This window comes from Musca domestica, unplaced genomic scaffold, assembly GCF_030504385.1.
Source record: "Musca domestica strain aabys unplaced genomic scaffold, Musca_domestica.polishedcontigs.V.1.1 112, whole genome shotgun sequence".
Classification (NCBI taxonomy): domain Eukaryota; kingdom Metazoa; phylum Arthropoda; class Insecta; order Diptera; family Muscidae; genus Musca; species Musca domestica.
The window spans coordinates 1365943-1386683 of NW_026712140.1; the positions used below are offsets into that span (position 1 = coordinate 1365943).

General features: G+C 34.6%; 2 protein-coding genes across 3 annotated transcripts in view; both read right to left on the reverse strand.

The window, feature by feature from the left end:
- Positions 1-20741, reverse strand: part of LOC101896728 (retinol dehydrogenase 13) — a 340667-nt gene that overhangs the window by 162416 nt on the left and 157510 nt on the right. The window lies entirely within an intron of this gene.
- Positions 1-20741, reverse strand: part of LOC131807148 (patj homolog) — a 198898-nt gene that overhangs the window by 16470 nt on the left and 161687 nt on the right. The window lies entirely within an intron of this gene.

Genomic DNA, 20741 nt, shown 5'->3' on the forward strand with positions numbered 1-20741 from the left:
CTCTCGGTAGGAGCATCCGATTTTGTCCAAACCTGGTACATCGTTATGTTTTTGTCAAACATAGATCGAGTTCGGAGATGAACAATATCGGTCCACTCTTTCTATTACCTCCCCACAAAAGGTCGAAATTTTCAAAAAATATATTTTCAACACAGATAGGGAAATGATTGCAAATCCTAATACTTGCGCCAGCGCTAGGTCAGTTGCGAAAATTTACAATATCGATCCACTTGATCAAGTGTTTCCCCCACAAAGGGTCAAAATTTTGAATAATAACAACTGTTATAAAATGTGATGTAAGAGTCCGATTGTCTTGAAATTTCACACATCCCAATATTTTTATTAACCCAAGGTCTGGTGTTAAGATGGAATATATCGGTCTATTCCTTCTGGTATCTCCCCCCAAAAAATTCGAAATTTTCAAAATATTTATTTTCTGCACAGAAAGAGAAACGATAATCCGATCCAACTTTGCAAATCCTAATATTGGCGTCAGTGCTAAGTCAAGTGCGAAAATGGACAATATCGATCCACTTCATTAAGTCCTTCCCCCACAAAGGGTCAAAATTTTGAATAATTACAACTCTTATTAAATGTGATGTAAGAGTCCGATTGTCTTCAAATTTCAGACATCCCAATATTTTTATAAACTCAAGATATATCGGTCCACTTCTTCTGGTATCTCCCCCACTAAAGGTCGACATTTTGATGCCTATTAAGCTCATAAAACGCAAAATTAACATCCGATTCCACTGAGAATTGGCAAATCTAAATATTTCCATCGACACAGGATCTGTTATAAAAACGGTAGAGATAGGACCATTCCTTCTGGTACCTCCCCTACAGTGGGTTACATTTTTGAATATCCAAAACGTTTATAAAATCCGAAATAAGCATCAGGTTCTCTTAATATTTCACACATAAAAACATTTTTGCTAACACAAGATCTGTTGTGACGATGCTATATATCTGCGAACCCCTTCTATTACCTCACCCACAAAGAGTCACAATTTTGAATACTTTTATCTGTCATAAATTGGGAAACAACTCAGCGTTTCTTTAAAATTTACTATATCTAAATATATGTCTCCCAACCAGAAATCTGATTTAAATATGGAATTCATGATTTCCGATTGATTGGATATAAATGTTCGATTTTCTTATTATTTTGCCCATACCAATCTTTATACCCAACAATACTATGTGTTGGGGGTATTATAAGTTTGATTGGGCCAAAAATTATGTAACACCTCGAAATATTGATTTCCCACATAGGAAAGTATATATGGATCTTCCTATCTCGCCGGCTGAGTCGATCTAGCTATGCATGTCCGTCCGTCCGTCTGTCCATGTTAATTTGTAATCACTCTACACGTCGCAATTATGGCCCGATTCACACGAAATTGAAAATGTAGGTGGGGTTAGGGTCAGAATAGAACCCTATTGCTTTTGGAGATTATCGCATAATATTTAGGGGTTGAAATGGACCAAAAACTGAAAAATGTCATGATTTTGCAATTGATCTGCAGATCGCTATTATAGACCAAACGAAGCGAAAGTTAATATGGGACAAGATCTTTGGGCTAGGCAGAAGTCTTCCAATTTTAGCGGTCACCGGGTAATATTTAGTGGGTAAAGTAGACCATAACTTTTGTGTTAAATAAAAGTCAAATTTTTCACTAAACCGCGAATATTTTAAATCCCGGCGAAATCACAAATAGACGAACAGGTCAATCCTGACCGATTCGTAAATTTATCGGATATATATAGCGAAATTTATATAATGTGTATATACAAAGGAAGGGGATGTCAGTTAGAATGCTTATATCTCAAGAATGGCTGGACCGATTTTGACAAATTTTGTCAATTCAGAATGCCCTCGTGGCACAAACGAATAAAATCTAACAAAAACGCATAAAAAGAAGACTGTAATGATGTTAATATAGATTTTGTAGTATTTTGTGACATTTTTTAATTTTTTCATATTTTTTATCGCATGCGATTTTTCCAATTTGACTTATAATACATTTTGTAATATTTTTATACCCTACACCACAAGGTGGTCAGGGTATTATGTCTTTGTGCATTTGTTTGTAACAGGCAAAAGGAAACGAGATAGACCCATAGTTCCTTTTGATGATCTGCATAGAATCACTTTTTGAGTTGATTTATGCATTTGTTTGGCCCAAGGACGAACCCTATTGAAATTGGAGATAATCGGAAAAAATTTAGATATAGCTCCCATATATATCTTCGTCCGATTTGTCTTTTATTGTGCACCAAACGTCTAATATTTGTCCAAGTGGGGTGGAATTTGGCACATACGACCGAATTTAGTTTAGAAGGTAGTATACCAAATTTGGTGAAGATCGGTTCAGATATAGTTATAGCTCCCATATATATTGTTCATCCGATTTATTGTATTTGTTACCCACAGCCGTAATATGCACTCCGTAACAACGATATTCAGGGAAATATATCAAATACAGCTCAGAAATATCTTTGCCAAATTTTATCGAGATCGGTTCAGATTTGGATATAGTTCCCATATATATTTTTATCCGATTTCAAATTAATTTCGCACCAAATGGGCAATACAAGTCAGAATTAAAAAGATACAAATGCTTTGGCATATTTAGTCCTTTGAATTTTAAATTATAATTATAATCATAGCGTGTATGATTGAATTCTCCCATGAAAACTTTTAATTATTAAGTGGAGCTCAACTAAATTAGCAAAGTGGTGTAGGGTATCATAAAATCGGCCCCGCCCGACTTTAGGACTTTCTTTACTGGTTTTCACCTTACAACACAGGTTGAGGTTATTATATAGGATTGCAATTATCGTCCGATCCTCACGAAAATTTTCATAAGGGTAGGATTAGGCTCAGAAGGGCTAGGCCTATTATTTTTAAAGATGCCCGCCATATATTTAGGGGTTGAAATGGACCAACAACTAAAAATGTTCCTCATTTTGCAGCCGTTATAAAGGTCACAAATAGAAAGCAAATAAGAAAAATTTTCCTGATCACACAATTGAAACCAATCGACACGGATATTTGCCTGAGAGGAGGGTTAAGGACAAGGAAGAAGTCTAGCATTTCGGATGACAATTGGATTATAATTAGCTGTAAAAAGGACCACAACAACTAACAACAGACGGAGTGCGTGAATATTAGGCATATGCCCCTGGACAAAAAGATGAGGATAATATCTGGGCAATGTTCTATGACATAATTTCAAATGCGGAGTCTTCCAAAATGGATTTGGACATAAGGGTGCTTCTAACATATTGTAGTGTTGTAGGGTATCACATGGTCGGCCCCGCACGTCTATAGCCTTTGCTTACTTGTTATATCTGTAATTGATGAAGCATAAAAATTAAATACTTCCGTCGACTATATCTGGTAACACACTCACATTTTAACATTTTCTAAAAATTATCACATATCTCATGTAAAGTGAAGGAAGTTACCTGGCACGTTGCAATATTTATATCATATTTATTTAGGTCTTACACGAAATGGACAATATTGGCCCATTCATTCAAAATCTACTCCATAGAGGGTCAAGAGTTTGAATAGTCATAACAGAAGTCAAAATATTTTGAAATAATCGAACATTGGCTGAGGGTATACATCTGTCGGTCAAACGTCCGATACTTTTTTACTTCTTTTGTTTAATTGTTTCGTTGGTCCCTTGAGTACTTATGCATTAAATTGCAAAAAAGCTCTCATAAATAAAAATGACCAGATTTCTGCCTTATTCAGTCCTTTTCCATCTCCAATTAATTCCCAAATTTGAAAAATTACTGCCAACTTTTAACCCTAATATAAGCTAATATAAATTTAAACTGATTTCTTTTTGTCATGAATAATGATGTTGCGCCCTTTAGGCCAAAGTTAAATGTTTGAACTGGAAGTATTCAAATTCAAATAAATTGTATGTCCCAGCAACAAAAAAAAAAAAAACACAACAAGAAAATGTCACAACTTTCAAAGATATTAATCATATTATTTTATAAATTAACATTGCAGTGATGGCAGCAGTCTGTAGATCCCACAACATGGCCAAAAGCGAAAGAAAAGAGTTATAAACAAAGCAAGTTAATTCGTTTGCAGGATGTCTTTTGATAAAAAGCAACGTGGGGAGGGGCAAAGAAGAAGGCGAGAGCCATGCATACCATTTACAAATAAATTCTAACAACCAATCTAATATTATGCTAACAATCCCAAAAAAATGGAAAAGGGGAAGCACTGCTTTATATTGCCGGCTAACGCAATAAAAATGATTTAGAATGGCAACTAACGAAGCCAGCTCCGGAATCGCTTCATTCAATCGCTGAGAGACAGATGGGGGTGGGAGGTTACGAGTCATCATTATTCGTGCTTGTTCAAAGGTTTAGTGGCAGAATATGCATATATTTTACGTTTCGGTATCATTAGGTTTTTGTATCCTCACATTTTCTTATTCGTTTTGTTCTCATTCTTCTTCGCCATTTCTGTGATTTCTTCCTGCAGTTCTTTGGATTTTTGCTACCATTTCGTAGTACTTAAGTTGAATGTTAATAATGGATAATGGAAACAAATTTATTATTTGTAGGTCACTTGTTAGCACTTGGGGTTGAGCTCTGGATAAGCTTCTAGGAGAATAGCCAATGCGGAAAAAGGGTTTCTGTTGTTTTACCAGTTTGCCGGAAAAGGTTTCTTTATTGTGTTTGCATTTGTTGTCGTTTTGCGTTTTTTTTTTGATAAATGACCTGGCTTTTGAGTAAATATTTTCTCGGTTTTATTCCCTTTCCGTTCATGCTTGATGGCCACTTACTGCAGTTGTTGTATGCTGTTATGAAATGGCATTAAAGGAAAATCTTCGTTAAGTGACTGCAGAAAAATTGAATTCCTCAGATTACCAGCGGATTTAAGTAAGCGCTTAAGAAATTTATTTTTAATTTTATAAAAAGACAAAGAGTATCAATCTTGTAGGCTAGTACACGCCTAGAAAAGGTTATATAGACAATACGCTTTAATGTAATTTTAATTTAATTGACGTAATGCCTTAAGAGTCTAACATATTAACTTTAGAAGTAGAAGTCTTGTATCGACAGATGATCGTTTAAGGTCTTTCATAGATAGAAACAGCTTTGTGCATGGAATATTTTCAGAAGTCTTATATAAATAGAAGGTCATATAAAATAAGAATATTAGAGACTTTTTAAGGTAGTAAGTAACAAGTAAGCAAAGGCTTACTTTAGAAAAAATTAATTAAATTAGAAAAAATTAATTTTTTAGTCCATTTGCACCTCTAAATTTACATCTTAAGAACAATAAGCTTCAATTCTGACCCTAACACTACCCCCATGCCAAATTTCGTGAGGATCGTACGATAATTGCGACTTGCGTATAATACCCTCAAAACGTAGTGTTGAAAGGTGTAAACATTTAGAAAATTTACAATTCAAAATTGTAAATCAAATTGAAAAAATCGCATGCGATAAAAAATATGACAAGAATTGAAAAAATGGAACAAAAAATATTCACTTTTTTATTGTCTTCTAAAGACAGAAGAAAACTGCTAAAGGTCTATTATAGAGAGAAGAAATGTTGGGATATTTTTAGAACAAAAGACTTTTTTTTAATGAGAAATAGTATTCATTGGACAAAAAACCTAAGCGCTCTACATTACTCGGAGAGAAGATTTTTATAGTTCTTCTGCAGATAGAGCACCTCTTGAACATTCTATAAAGAAACGTTGATGCCTTCGGAAAAGATAAGGCCCTTTGAAGTCTTACATGAATAGAATTCTCTGGGAAGAATAACTTGTAGACCTTGGGTCTAATAGCTACAGTGCGTATATATCACATGATAAGTGCTCTTGCAAATAACAGTTTTATATCTAATGCCTTTTGGACGAAATCTCCTTCATGAGGACAATTTTCTGTCATAGGCTGTAGGATCAACTAAGGACTTCAAATACTAAATGTGAAATATTTCCGGTGAATAATGTCGCTTAAATCACCAAAATACCGAAATAGGTAGGTTCCATTATATAGGGACTATACCAAAACCTGGAGCTACATGACCCATTTTCAATACCAAAAATCCTGCAGACATAATATACATTTGAGTAAAATTTTATCAACCTTCTTCATTTCGTTAGGAAGCTAGAGTGATTTCCACGGACAGACATGGCTTAATCGACATAGAATTTCATGCTGATCAAGAACATATATATACTTTGTGGGGTCTAAAATGTATGTTTCGGGGTGTAACAAACGGCATGATAAACTTAATATACCCTCCAAACTATGGTGGAGGGTATAGAAATTAGAAGAAAATCGTTGAAGTGATTCCCATGTTATAAGGGTTATAATTATTAAGGAGAATGAGTGGTCCCATATATCCAATCCTCCCACCAGATTTGAACTTGTAGAAATATTCGGATCGAACTCATATTTCATATTTTTTAAGAGGACTAGTCGCACCGAACTTAGCACCGATAAAAATATAAATATCTTTTAACTTATTAGCAATCCCGAAAGTAGTTGAAATTTCAGAAATTTCAGAAGAAATTTCCAAATTTCAGAGTCATACTCAAGATAATGTGGACCCCATCTACATTTCAACAGGAAGACTGATAAGCAGACAGATTGACATCGTTAAATCGATTTTGAAAATTTTGCCCATAAATAATATGCATATGGGAGCTATAATTATATCTGAACCGATTTTCCAATTTGATGTACTTGCTTCTAGACCGACTTCGGTCAGGTGTACCAAAATTCAGGACTTTTTGACTGATATTGGCCATTTGGTGCACAATAAACCCGAAATCGGTTAAATATATATATATATATAGCAGAACCCGGTGCGCTTCGCTACCCCTTTTGATTTTATATGCATTCAAAATTTTATTTACGAATATATGTTGGATAAAGAAAAACAAATTTAAAAATTAAAAAAAAAAATATTGCACTTATTTAATGCGTTAATAAACAAAATCATTATAAAAGCAGTAACATGACATGCATACACGAAGGGTTTGTCCTTTGGATTTATTTATTTCATAGCAAATACCAAGCGTGCAGGAAACTGCAATTTTTTAAGTAGAGTGGTTTTTCTATCGCAATTAGTGAATTCGAGATAGCAACATACTTCGCCGTAATAAGCGTATTTCAAATAAATTGTTATGTTGTTTTTTAGTGTTAGCCTAAGGCGTTGTGGGTCAATGGTTCTTATTAAAATCATATCCCAATCTGATCCGATTTAAATATAATTTAAAAAAAAAATATTTTTACACAAAACTCCGCCACACCTTTCATAATTCATTGAAATTGGTGCGTCAAATATGTGAAATCGGCCGAGAATATATATATGGGAGCTATATCCAAATCTTAACTAATTTCCAATTAATTTATCACATTTATTATTATAACCAAATTCCACCACACATTCTGAATTTCATTGGAATCGGTCATATATATCGTGTTTGGTGCATAATATGTATGAAATCGGCCGAAATATATATGTTAGCTCTATCCAAACCTCAACTGATTTCAATATAATTTGGCAATTTTTGCTGGTGCCAGATTTTGTCTCTCTCGCTTTGGGTGCATCAAATATGTGAAATCGGCTGAGTATATATTTGGGAGCTATATTCACATCTGAGCGTATTTGAATATAATTTGTCAAATTTATTTTTGTACCAAATTTAGCCACTCATGCCGAATTTCGTTGGAATCGGAAATACGTATCGTGTTTTGTGCATCAAATATGTGAAATCGGCGGAAAATATATATATGGGAGCTATATCCAAATCTGAACCGATTTTAATATAATTTGACTAATTTATTTTCTAATCAAAATCCCGTTACATATTCCAAATTTCTTTGGAATCGAACATACATATCGTGTATGGTGCATAAAATACATGAAATCGGTCGAAAATATATATTAGAGCTATATCCAAATCGGAACCGATTTTAATATAATTTGACAAATGTATATTTGTTTTAGTTTCCGCTACACATTCCAAATTTCATTGAAATTAGAGATACATAGCGCGTTTGGTGCATCAAATACATGAAATCGGTCGAAAATATATATGGGAGCTATATCCAAATCTGAACCGATTTCAATTTAATTTGACAAATTAATTTTGGCTCCCAATTCCGTTACTTATTTTAAATTTCATTACAATTGGAAATACATGTCGTGTTTGGTCCACCAAATACATGAAATCGGCCGAAAATGTATATGGGAGCTATATCCAAATCTGAACCGATTTCAATATAATTTGACAAATTTATTTTGGGATTAAATCCCGTCACACATTCCACATTTCATTGGAATCGAACATTCATATTGTGTTTGAGGCACCAAATGAACGAAATCGGTCGAAAATATATATGGGAACTATATCCAAATCTGAACCGATTACAATATAATTTGGCAAACTTATTTTTGTTCCAAATTCCGTAACGTATTCCAAATTTGGAGACTGTATCTTCAACCAATCAATAGATATGTGCATATAAAATCTAAATTTTGGGGAGGTACCTCCGATTCTGATGCTATATCTCCAGTTCCAAGTGGAAATTCAAAAATGTATATAGCCTATGTTACTTTCAGGCGATGTTGCAGTATATATGGAAATTTTCAGGAAAATCTATTCAGCGGTTTTCAAGTCCATAAATTACAAACAAACAAACAAACAAACTTACAAACATTTTCCTCCATATATATATATATATATATATATATATATATATATATATATATATATATTATATATTTTTTTTTTTCTTTTTGTTGCTCTGCGGTATATATATATATATATATATATATATATATATATATATATATATATATATATATATATATATATATATATTTTTTTTTTTTTTTTTCTTTTTTTTATATATATATGGGAGCTATATCGAAATCTGATAAAATTTGACAGAAGTATTCTGATGTCCGGTACCAAATATCATTCTTTTGGGGTTCTTTTAAAACCCCAAATCTGATGAAACATATATATGGGAGCTAAAATCTGAACCGATTTTATCCAAATTTAATGTACTTGCTTTTAGAGTGAATTCGGTGGTATATACCAATTATCAGGTCATTTGGTGCGCAATTAAAACGATATCGATTGAAGATATGTGGGAGCTCTTAGGCTAAACAAATATTGTTTGCAAAATTTCAACTTAATCGGATAATAAATGCGACCTGCATTTTGTTGACAAAAATAAATGGACGGACGGACTGACATGCATAAATCGACTCAGAAAGTGATTCTATGAATATCCTCAAAAGCATCTATGGGTCTATCTTGCATCCTTCATCATGTTACAAACAAATGCAAAAAGACATACTACCTTGACACTATGTGGTGTAGGGTATAAAAATACATTCGTATTAGCCTATTCGAATAAAAAGTCATACACTAAAAGTATATGGGCAAACGACTGACACTTTCTAAATTATTGAGGACTGTTTTCGAAGAAGAGTTTCTATGATAAGTGTCCTCGGAGGTCTTTGAGTGAGCCTGTTTAAGTATCAAATGTAAGGGATTTTTATCCTCAATATAACCAAAGCTTTCCAAGACTGTGGACCTTCTCCAAACACAACACTCTCTTGGCAACATTATATTTTATTTTTTCCCCCAAAACTACACAATTTTTTTGTCTTGGCATCACTTAAAATTTGTTTATGTGAAAATCACTTAACCTTATTTTTTCAACGGAAAATACTTTTGCCTTTGGCACACAAATGACAACAAATATTTACACTTGTTGGGCTGTGTCGAAGATAAAGTTGGTGATAGAATGACATAACAATAAAATAAAATAACGATACTCTAATCAAACAAACCAAAAGCAAAAAAAAAAAAACACTTTCAAGCTAAAGAACATATCCAAAGGCGATAAAACGAAAAATAAAACAATTTTAAAAAACTTGAATACACCACAAAATATTTCCTCACTATATTGTCACGAACCAAAAATAACAACACAAAAACCCCGTACTCAGAATGCCAGGCGGCAAATGAACTCACAAAACAACAGCTAGAACAGAATTGGCATTTAGATTTGGCTTTGACTTTAAATGTGAGGAGCTCTCGGAGAGCAACAGTCAGTAAAGTAAAAATGCAAATGTTATCTTCTCTATCTATGTGTGTGTGAGAGTTTGTTTGTGTCGGCTTATCCTAGGGCTTGACACGTATCTACCCACTTTACCTTCTTCGTTTATCTACTTTTGTCCAATACATTTTGTCACACATTTTTCCGGGAACACATTCCCCTGTTCATTTGCAAGAACTTCATCATCAAAGAATATCTATGTATGTACGTAGGTGCAGGTTTCCTGTTTGTAGGACCTTTGGCATCTATGTGTATCCTTGTCATCTTCAAGGCTCTGCTCTTCTGCTTTCCTCTTGAGCATGATAAGGCGGCAGGCACTGTATATCAATGAAGAGCATAATAAAGTTAAAGGAATTTACATAAATTCGATTTTTTCAGGGATGTAAATTTAAAGAATAAATTTAATGTCAATGTTAGACTGTTCGCTTGCATGGGGGAATATCTCATTCCAGTTGGAAAGGGATCATTAAATCGAACCCACTGCCAAACTTGTTCACTTCCTTACTTTCCATCCCTGGAGCTTGTTTTATTCGTGTGTGTGTGTGATGTTTATTATATATATTTTGCTTATCCTTTGGCATACTTTCTTCGCTTGCAAAATTTCTGATACAGTCTCGTACTTTCAAACGCCAAAAACCAATGCCATTCAATGCTCTCGACAGCTGAGACAATCAAAGAGATTTATATGTGACAGATAATAGACACATACGAGGAGTATTGGATATTGAACTAGTTATTTTGGAGCTATTGTAGATTTAACGAAATAGAAGTACGAAGGAGGAAGTAAAAATGAAGCTATTAGAAAAATTGCACAATATTTTTATTAAAGAAATTCTTATAATTCGGCAATTTATTGGTGATGAAAACAATTACTTGTTAAATTTCAATGGAATAAATATCTGGAAAGTATTTGGACACTAGAATTATTCGTCAATTGATTAACTTAGAACTTCAAATTTGTTTGAACTTCCCAATTCGATTAGCTTAAAGCTTTTTAAATCGAGAACATGGAATGGAAAAGAATTATGGTATTATCTCTTAACTCAAATATCGCACATCCTCAAAATTTGAATAAATCTTTTGTGTCTCGTAACATCGCTCGTTACTGTGCTACTGGTAGCGTAGCCCGATGTCAAGAAAGTGGACGGAAGAAAGCAGCAACATCAGCAGAAATGGTACGAAAAGTAGAGAAGCCACTTGATCGAAAACCGCATCGTAGTGATCAAAAAATGGCTCGTGAGCTGAACATATCGCAATATTCCATTCGACAAAGATTGTAAAATGAGCTCGGAGTGAAGCCATTGAAATTTCAAAAAGTGCAAGAACTTACACCTGCTACAGAAATAAAATAGACTCAAAAGAGCTAAAGAGTTGCTTCGCTTGGCCAAAAGTGGTGAACTGCAGAATTTGATTTTCTCCGATGAGAATCAATTTGATGTCCAGCAGTTTGTAAAGAAACAAAATGATCGTGTTTCCTTGCCAAAGAGGTCAGCTGAAAATGTGCACCTTCGGTTGACCACCAGAACTCAAGCGCCGGTTACGGTGATGGTGTGGGCCGCCATAACAGCCGATGGTCGCTCTCCACTCGTATTAATCGACCGTGGCATCAGAATAAATGCCGAATATTATCGCGAATAAATTCTGAAGGGTGTATTAAAGCCTTGCCCACGCAAACATTTTGACCGCAGACCTTGGACTTTCCAACAGGACTCAGCACCATCGCACTTAGCACGCGCCACCCAAGAATGGTCAAAAATTGAAATTCCTCGCTTTATTTCCAGCACACAATGGCCACCAAAATCTCTCGCTATTGTGTATTGAGTATTTTAGAAAGCAAAGTTGGGACAAAAAAAAATACCAAAGTGTCGATCACATCAAGCAAGCGCTTCGCCGGGGATGGGCCAAAATTCCGCAGAGCAACATTCGGGCAGCGTATGACGGTTTCGTTGGCCGTTTGAAGGCCATAATTCGTGCCAAAGGTGACCAATTCGAACAAATCTAAATTTATTCTACAATTTGATGCTATTTCCGACATTTTTGCTTTCATTCAACAAAATTTAAAAAAAATGTAAAAATTATAGCTCATGAAAATTCTGAATATAAGCAGGTATCAATATATGGGAGGTATCAATATCAGCACGCGCCACCCAAGAATGGTTACAAATTGAAGTTCCTCGCTTCATTTCCAGCGCACAATGGCCACCAAAATCTCCGGATACCAATCCGTTGGACAATTGCGTCTGGAGTATTATGCGAGCTATACGAAAATATGGACCTGCACAGACAATTATCTGTCAGAGACCGTGGTATCTATTATGAACTTCAAATGCCAAATTTGAAACAATTCCGATGAATAACGTCGCTTAAATAATCAGAATGCCTAATATAAAATCATCAAAATACCGAATATCGGGAGGTGCCATTAAAGGGTGAAGACGTGGACCTCCACAGAGAATTATCTGTCATAGTCTGTAGTATCCATTATCAACTTCAAATACCAAATTTGAAATATTTCCAGTGAATAACGTCGCTAAAATCATCAAGGAACCGAATATCGGGAGGTACCGTTATATGGGGGCTATACGAAGAATATTTGCAATAAAAAGAATCGTGAATATTTAAAAATTAAATAATTTTTTTTTTTTTAATATTTTTTAAGGTTTTTCTCAGAACATACATAGAGGATTTACTGGACAAAAATCGTAAATTAAATAAAATTATGACATATCCTTACCAGGGATCATGCCTTTTTAGAATATATTTCCCCAGAAGGATAATATATTTTTATATTGACTGCCTAACTAAAATCTTATTTTTTTATTAAAAATGACTTTTCAAGCGACTCCATATCCTGTGGTACAGTCTATTTTTCTAACATTTTTGTAATAATTCTAAGGCAAAGATATAGACCTTTAGTTCCTTTCAATGATATGCACAGGGTACATTGATGCATGTCCGTTGAAATGCCTGTCTATGTATTTTCGTAAGAAAATTAGATATTATATGTTAGTAATTTTCGTTCACTTGAGATGGAGTTTAATAAAAATTAAGCTACTCCAGTGCATTGACCCATATAACCAATTTCAAGGTTCTAGATTTTCACTAATTTTTCTACGCTACTTTAAATATTGAAAATAATATTATATAATATTTGATTTATATATTTTCGTGAACTAAACCCGAAACCTGAATGTATTTATACCCTATATAAGTTTGATTGGGCCAAAAATTATGTAACACCTCGAAATATTGGTTTCCCACATAGGAAAGTATATATGGGTCTTCCTATCTCGCCGAGCTGAGTCGATCTAGCTATGTATGTCCGTCCGTTCGTCTGTCCGTCTGTCCATGTTAATTTGTAATCAAGCTACAGGTCGCAATTATGGCCCGATCTTCACGAAATTTAGAATGTAGGTGTGGTTAAGGTCAGAATAGAACTATTTCTTTTGGAGATGATCGCATAATATTTAGGGGTTGAAATGGACCAATTTTCTGATTTTGCAGTTGTTCTACAGGTCACAATTATGGACCAATCGAAGCGAAAGTTAGCATGGGGCTAGAGCTTTGGGCTGGGCAGAAGCTTTCCAATTTTGATGGTCATCGGGTAATATTTAGTGGTTGAAATAGACCATAGCATTTGTGATAAATAAATTCAAATTTTACATTAAACCGCGAATATTTTTAATGTCGGCGAAATCACAAATAGACAAACAGGTCAATTCTTACCGTTACGTAAATGCCGATAGTAAAAATATCGGATATATATAGCGAAACATATACAATGTATATATACAAAGGAAGGGGATGTTAGCTAGAATGCTTATATCTCCAGAATGGCTAGAGCGATTTTGACAAATTTCGTCAATTTAGAATGCCCTCTTGGCATAAAAGTATAAAATCTAAAAAATCGCATAAAAATATGCCAAAAATGATGTTAATATAGATTTTGCAGTATTTTATGACATTTTTTTATTTTTTCTTATTTTTTTTCGCATGCGATTTTTATACCCTACAACACTATGTGTTGGGGGTATTATAAGTTTGATTGGGCCAGAATTTATGTAACACCTCGAAATATTGGTTTCCCATATAGGAAAGTATATATGGATCTTCCTAGCTCGCCGAGCTGAGTCGATCTAGCTATGTATGTCCGTCCGTCCGTCTGTCCATGTTAATTTGTAATCACTCTACAGGTCGCAATTATGGCCCGATCTTCACGAAATTTAAAATGTAGGTGGGGTTAATGTCAGAATAGAAGCCTATTTCTTTTGGAGATGATCGCCAAATGTTTAGGGGTCGAAATGGACCAAATACTGAAAAAATGTCGGATTTTGCAGTAGCTATACAGGTCGCAATTATAGACCAATCGACGCGGAATTTCGCATGTAGCTAGAGTTTAGGGCCGGGAAGAAGCCTACCAATTTGGGTGGTCATCGGATTATATTTAGCGAGTAAAATAGACCATATCTTTTGTATTGAAAAAATTCGAAATTTTTCATTAAACCGCGAATATTTTAAATCCCTGCGAAATCACAAAGCCATGACAGGGTTACTTCTGATCTTTACATTGATGTTAACATCCAACAAATCGGATATATAGCAAAATATGTGCGACATATTTGTCTATTAAAGAAGATATCCTTAAAGATCTCTTTTATGTCGAGAATGGCTGAACTGATTTCGACAGTTCTCATTAATTCAGAATGGCCTCTTGGCAGAAAAGAAAAAACGTCTAAAAATCGCATAAAAATATCTCTCTAAAGATGAAAAGATTGATTTTGTAAATTTTCTCATATTTTTTCAATTTTGTCATATTTTTTTACATATTTTCATTTTGAATTAAACATTTGGTAATATTTTTACAGCTAACAAAACTAAGTAGTTAGGATATCAGGATATCATATACAGATCGCATTTATGGCCCGATCCTTACGAAATTTTGCATGGGGATAAGATGAGGGTCAGAATAGAAGCCTACTCTGTTTGGAGATGATCGCCATATATTTAGGGGTTGAAATGGACCAAAAAACTGCAAAATTGTCAGCAGGTCGTAATTATCGCCCGATCCTCAGGTACATTTGTATGGGGGTTGCCGGACATTGCAAAAGCCAAGCAGTTTTGGATGGCCATCCAAAAATATTCAATGTGTGAGGGAGTTTGCCAACTTTTGTAGACAAAATACGAAAATGTCCATTTCAGTGACTTTTTGGAGAATTCACAAATACAGGAAAGACGCACTTCTGACTTTTTCGTTAACGCTGATTTAGTTGAAGAATATAGTCAAATGGGTGTATCTCATATAGATGCGTTTCAGTCAAAAACCAATAATAAATGTTAATCTTTTGCCACTTCTTGAGAGATGGGTCTTTGGGAAATATTGGTTCCAGATCTAGGAAGACCATTTACGTGCAACATCTACCAATAAATTGGAAATGAGCAAATTAGTTTAAGTTGCTATTATTCGAAAATTAGAGAACGAAACCTGATGGTTTTCTTTTATTATTTGTCACAATATCTTGTGGAATTCTTTCGAGTATCTCGCCTATGTAGCCTTTGCTTACTTGTTTCAATTTGACTTATAATATTGAAGTTTTTGTTTTGTAATATTTTTTCACCTTACAACACAAGTTGGGGATATTATATACAGATTGCAATTATCGTCCGATCCTCACGAAATTTTTCATAAGGGTAGGGTTAGGCTCAGAAGGACTAGGCCTATTGTTTTCAGAGATGTCTGCAATATATTTGGACCAAAAATAGAAAAAAAATGTCCTGATCACACAATTGAGGCCAATCGACACGCCTGAGAGGAGAGTTAAGGACAGGGAAGAATTTAAGCATTTTTGATGACCGCTGGATTATATTTAGCTATAAAATGGACCACAACAACCAACAGCACGACGGAGTGTTTAAATATTGGGCAAATATCCCTGTTCAAAATGCTAAGGGTAATATCTTGTCAGTGCTCCGTGACATAATTTTAAAAGCGAAATCTTCCAAAATGGATTTGGACATAAAGGGACTTCTAACATATTGTAGTGTTGTAGGGTATCACATGGTCGGCCCCGCACGACTATAGCCTTTGGTTACTTGTTTTAATTATTATTATTTTCTTTTTTTTTTTGAATTTTAAGGAATCTTCTGTGCTATGGTTTTTTGCACGAAATTTACCCTATACATCCTTAGTATAGTTGTCAAAAGTCATTTAAAAACTGAATCAATTCAATTCTGTGTGTGTGTTTTTAGTAAATTTAATATCCCGCTGAAAGTCAAACAGATGTGTGCTCAAAGTAGTCCAATTTACCAGCAGACAACAAAAAATCACTCGACATTCACTAAAGCAAATCCCTGTATCGCATTTTTGTCCCCTATATGGGCGGTTAAAAAATCATGAAATAGTTATGAATTTCTGTTGTTGATTGGATGGATACCCGTAGGTTGTCTTTTGGTAGTTGCTGTCGTTGTTGTTATTGTTGCCACTGCTAATGGCTGGCCTGCTGTGTCTGCTATTCTCCTATCTGCTTACAGTTGATGACACAGTTGTTGGTGGTGGTGGTGGCAGTGATGCTGGCTCTGCTGAAGCTGGTAGAGTGCCGTTATTGTGTTTTGCTATTTTGTTTATCTAACAAGGATATTTCGGTGCATTGTTGTTTGTGATGCGGTTGGCTCTTGCAGTAGCTAAGATTTCTGTGGTTCTTCAGCTTTGTTGAGCTAAATTCGCACTGGTGATCAAAGATTGTAGCAATGCCACAGGCAAAAAAATACATTTTCAATGTTGTGCAACTTTTGAATGGTACAAAAAAAGAAATAAGACAACTGTAGTGTTTTTTAGTAAGTTTTGTTTTTTTTTCGTTTTTATTCTTTTGTCCACTTTACATTCACAAAAAAGAAAAGAAAATAAACAGCAAAACAAGAATTTTGTTTAATATTTTACACATTTTTTATGTAACCCATTTCTGAGAAAGGGATTTAAAAACACATTTAAATGACCATTGTTTGTTTTTTGTAAACCGAAATTGTGGCCTGTTTATGGATATTTAATGTTCCCTTTGCAAGATTACAATTTACATAAAATTTTCTAAATTATTTGTTAGCATTGGAATAATATTTGTGACAGTAAATCTGAAAATAAATACCTATCATTTGTCCCCCACACCAACCCCAGCAAAAAGTTTTTGCTAAGAAAAAGAAATACATGACATTTAACTTTAACTTTTTTCGTTTTAAAAGGGATAATATAATATTATTGGCCTTAAAAGCTTTTTAATTTCTCACTTCTGCTTTGCTGTTTTTGTTGTTTTAGATTCTACATTTTTAATTTTACTTTAGTGTTTATCTCAGTGTCACACACACACACAGAGAAACAAACAAGAAAACTGTCCTAAATACACATTGCCCCCAAATTAATATTGTCGCCAACAACCCCCATCCCCTAACATTTTCATCTCTGTGGGTCATTGGGGAAATTGTGGTTAATTACCAAAGAAAGAGTATGAGGTCAGTGTGGAGTCCAGTATCATTTGAACTTTTACATTGGCGAATGTCACTAATCTGTGTTGTGGATTTCACTGAAGGGAATTGATATTATTGAAGTTTGAGAAAACTTTTTAAATCAGCGGAGAGGAAAATTAAGATTTCATAAAAAAATATATAACAGAAGAACTGAGCCAAAACTACAGACGGGTGGAACCAATAATGTCATATGTCTGGATGCCTTTATTTTGAGGTAAAATTTCTAAAGATCTGCAATTCTTTTAACTAGAATTAATTTTGAAATATTTAAAATTGTTTTATACCCTCCACCATACATAGTATGAAGGGTATATTGAGTTCGTAACTAATCGAAATAATAACTTTAGACCCAACAATGTATATATATTCTTGATCAGTGTAAAGTCAAAACGAAAAAAGATGGGAAGCTAAAATTTGGCACAGATCAGTATTTTATCTGTAGGCAGGTCAAGTTCGAAGATGGGTTATATTGGTCCACGGTATCATATAGTCCTTATATAACGGTAGCCCCTATATTCGGTATTTTGATGACTGTAGCCAAATTTGTCAATGAAATTGTCTGAAAATCCACAAAAAGAGTTATCTCTGAGTACTTTACCCTATAGGTCCACGATATCGTATATCCCCGGATAAAGCTACCTCTTTTTATTCGGTATTTTAATGATTTCAGCTACATTTTTTAATGGAACTGTCTTATATACAGGGTGAGATAAAAAACTGCAACAAAGTCAAATGCCATAATTTTTACATTTTTTTTTAATTTTATTGAATAAAAGCAAACAATTTCGGGAATAGCATCAAATTTTAGAATAAGTTTAGATTTATTCGGATTGGTCAAAACGGCCAATGAAACCGTCACACGCTGCCTGAATGTTGCTTTTTTTTGGCCCATTCCCGGCTATGCGCTTGATTGAGGTGATCGACACTTTGGTATTTTAGTGCCAACCTTGCTTTCCAAAATACTGCAGACACAATAGTCCAACGGATTGGTATCCGGAGATTTTGGTTCTGGAAATTGTGCGCTGGATATGAAGCGAGGAACCTTATTTTGTAACCATTCTTGAGTGGCGCGTGCTGAGTGCGATGGTGCTGAGTCCTGCTGGAATGTCCTACGTCTGCGGCCAAATTTTTGCGTGCCCAAGGCTTTAATACGCCCTCCAGAATATTTTCGCGATAATACTCGGCATTTATCTTGATGCCACGGTCCATTAATACGAGCGGATAGCGACTATCGGCTGTTATGGCGGCCCACACCATCACCATGGCCGGCGCTTGAGTTCTGGTGGCCAACCGAAGGTGCACATTTTCAGCTGACCTCTTTGGCAAGTAAACACGATCATTTTGTTTGTTCACAAACTGTTGAGTCTATTTTCTTTCTGTCGCGGTGTAAGTTTTTGCACTTTTTGAAATTTCAATGACTTTACCCCGCGCTCGTGTTTTAATATTTGCCGAATGCCATTTTTGGGCCACTGCGACGCGAATTTCGATCAAGTCGCTTCTTTACTTTTCGAACCATTTCTGCGGATGTTGCTGTTTTCTTCCGTCAACTTCCATGATGTCGGGCTACGCTACCAGCATCACTGTAACGAGCGATGGTACGTGACACAAAAGATTTATTCACATTTAAATGCTGGAGTGCTCTAACGATAGCCACTTGCGATATTCAAGTCTTTCCTTTTACCGAAAGCGACAATCGAAAAATGATTCCTTATTGCACCAAAAACCTTCAAAATTATTCGTTTTAAGTTCACCGAACAATCTATTAATTAAACATTGCTAATAGTTCCAAATCCAATTTTCTTTTTTCACAGCAAAAATTGACCACCACCATCTCTAAATCCTAGAAACCAATACTGACCTCAATATCACAATTCAAACAAACTTAGTGCAAATCATAGTACTCATTCCCAAATCCACCTCATTCTCCAAAAGTTGTATATTCCAACCGTGGCTTCCACATAAAATTTCAAAATTTATTACCATACTTTTCGTACAGTAATACTACATATGTGCAAAACCACCTTTCTCTCTCCACCTTAGACACCAACAGTGATGTCGGTACCAAGTTGCGGAATTCTCTCTATATACCAACACCCAACTTTACATTTTGTGGCATTTTGCACATTTCGAACGTTCATAGTTCGAATTTCCAAAATCAACTTCTTCTCTGTACTACAGACTCCAACAGTGATATCCGTATAAAATTTGAGAATTTAAGCTCTATTCCCTTATCAAATTCCAAGTTAGTAGTTTCTTTCGTACAGTTAACAGTGACTCGAATATCAAATTTAGTACTTTTGGTACTTTTTGTATAATTATAGTACAAATTTCTAAAAAAAAAACAAATTTCAGGATTTCAGCTCTATCCCTTACCCAATATCAAATATAGTACCATTCAATATTTTTCGTACAAATATAGTACACATTTCTGACACCACCTCAATATGTCTACGCTAAACATGAATAGCGACAATAATACCAAATTTCATATTTCAGGAGTTATATGTTCACCCAATACCAAATTGTACCAAGCATGCATGAACTATGTAGGACTTTTCGTATATTTTTAGTACACATTTCCAAAACCACATCTTTATCACAAACCTACTAAACCCTAAACCAAACTATTCCAAATATTGTGCCATTTAGTATTATCATATATCAATTTTTTTCTCAAACCTGATTGTCATAAAAAATGTTGAGTTTTGCGCACTACCTGTACATAACACCGAATTAAGAATTTAAGAAGAATTAAGAATTTTTCAAAACCTTTATATTCAAATTTCCAGAAACCCTTTGGTACATCAATCCTGCACTCCATCAGTGACTCTCATTCCAAATTTCACATTTCTAACTCATTTCGTCTGCCCAATACAAAGTATTCGATTTTTTCATGACTCTACCTTCTGCCGTTTCGTCTGGGCGTTGATTCTCGATCAGTCAGTCAGTTATTGCACTACTATTTTATATATGCTGATAATGCTCCTTGTAAAACCATTTATTGTGGAGTTACCACTAGAACGGGGCCGATAGATTTTATTGCCCCACTTGACCTTATATTGGTAAAAGTGATTATTGAAAATATTAAC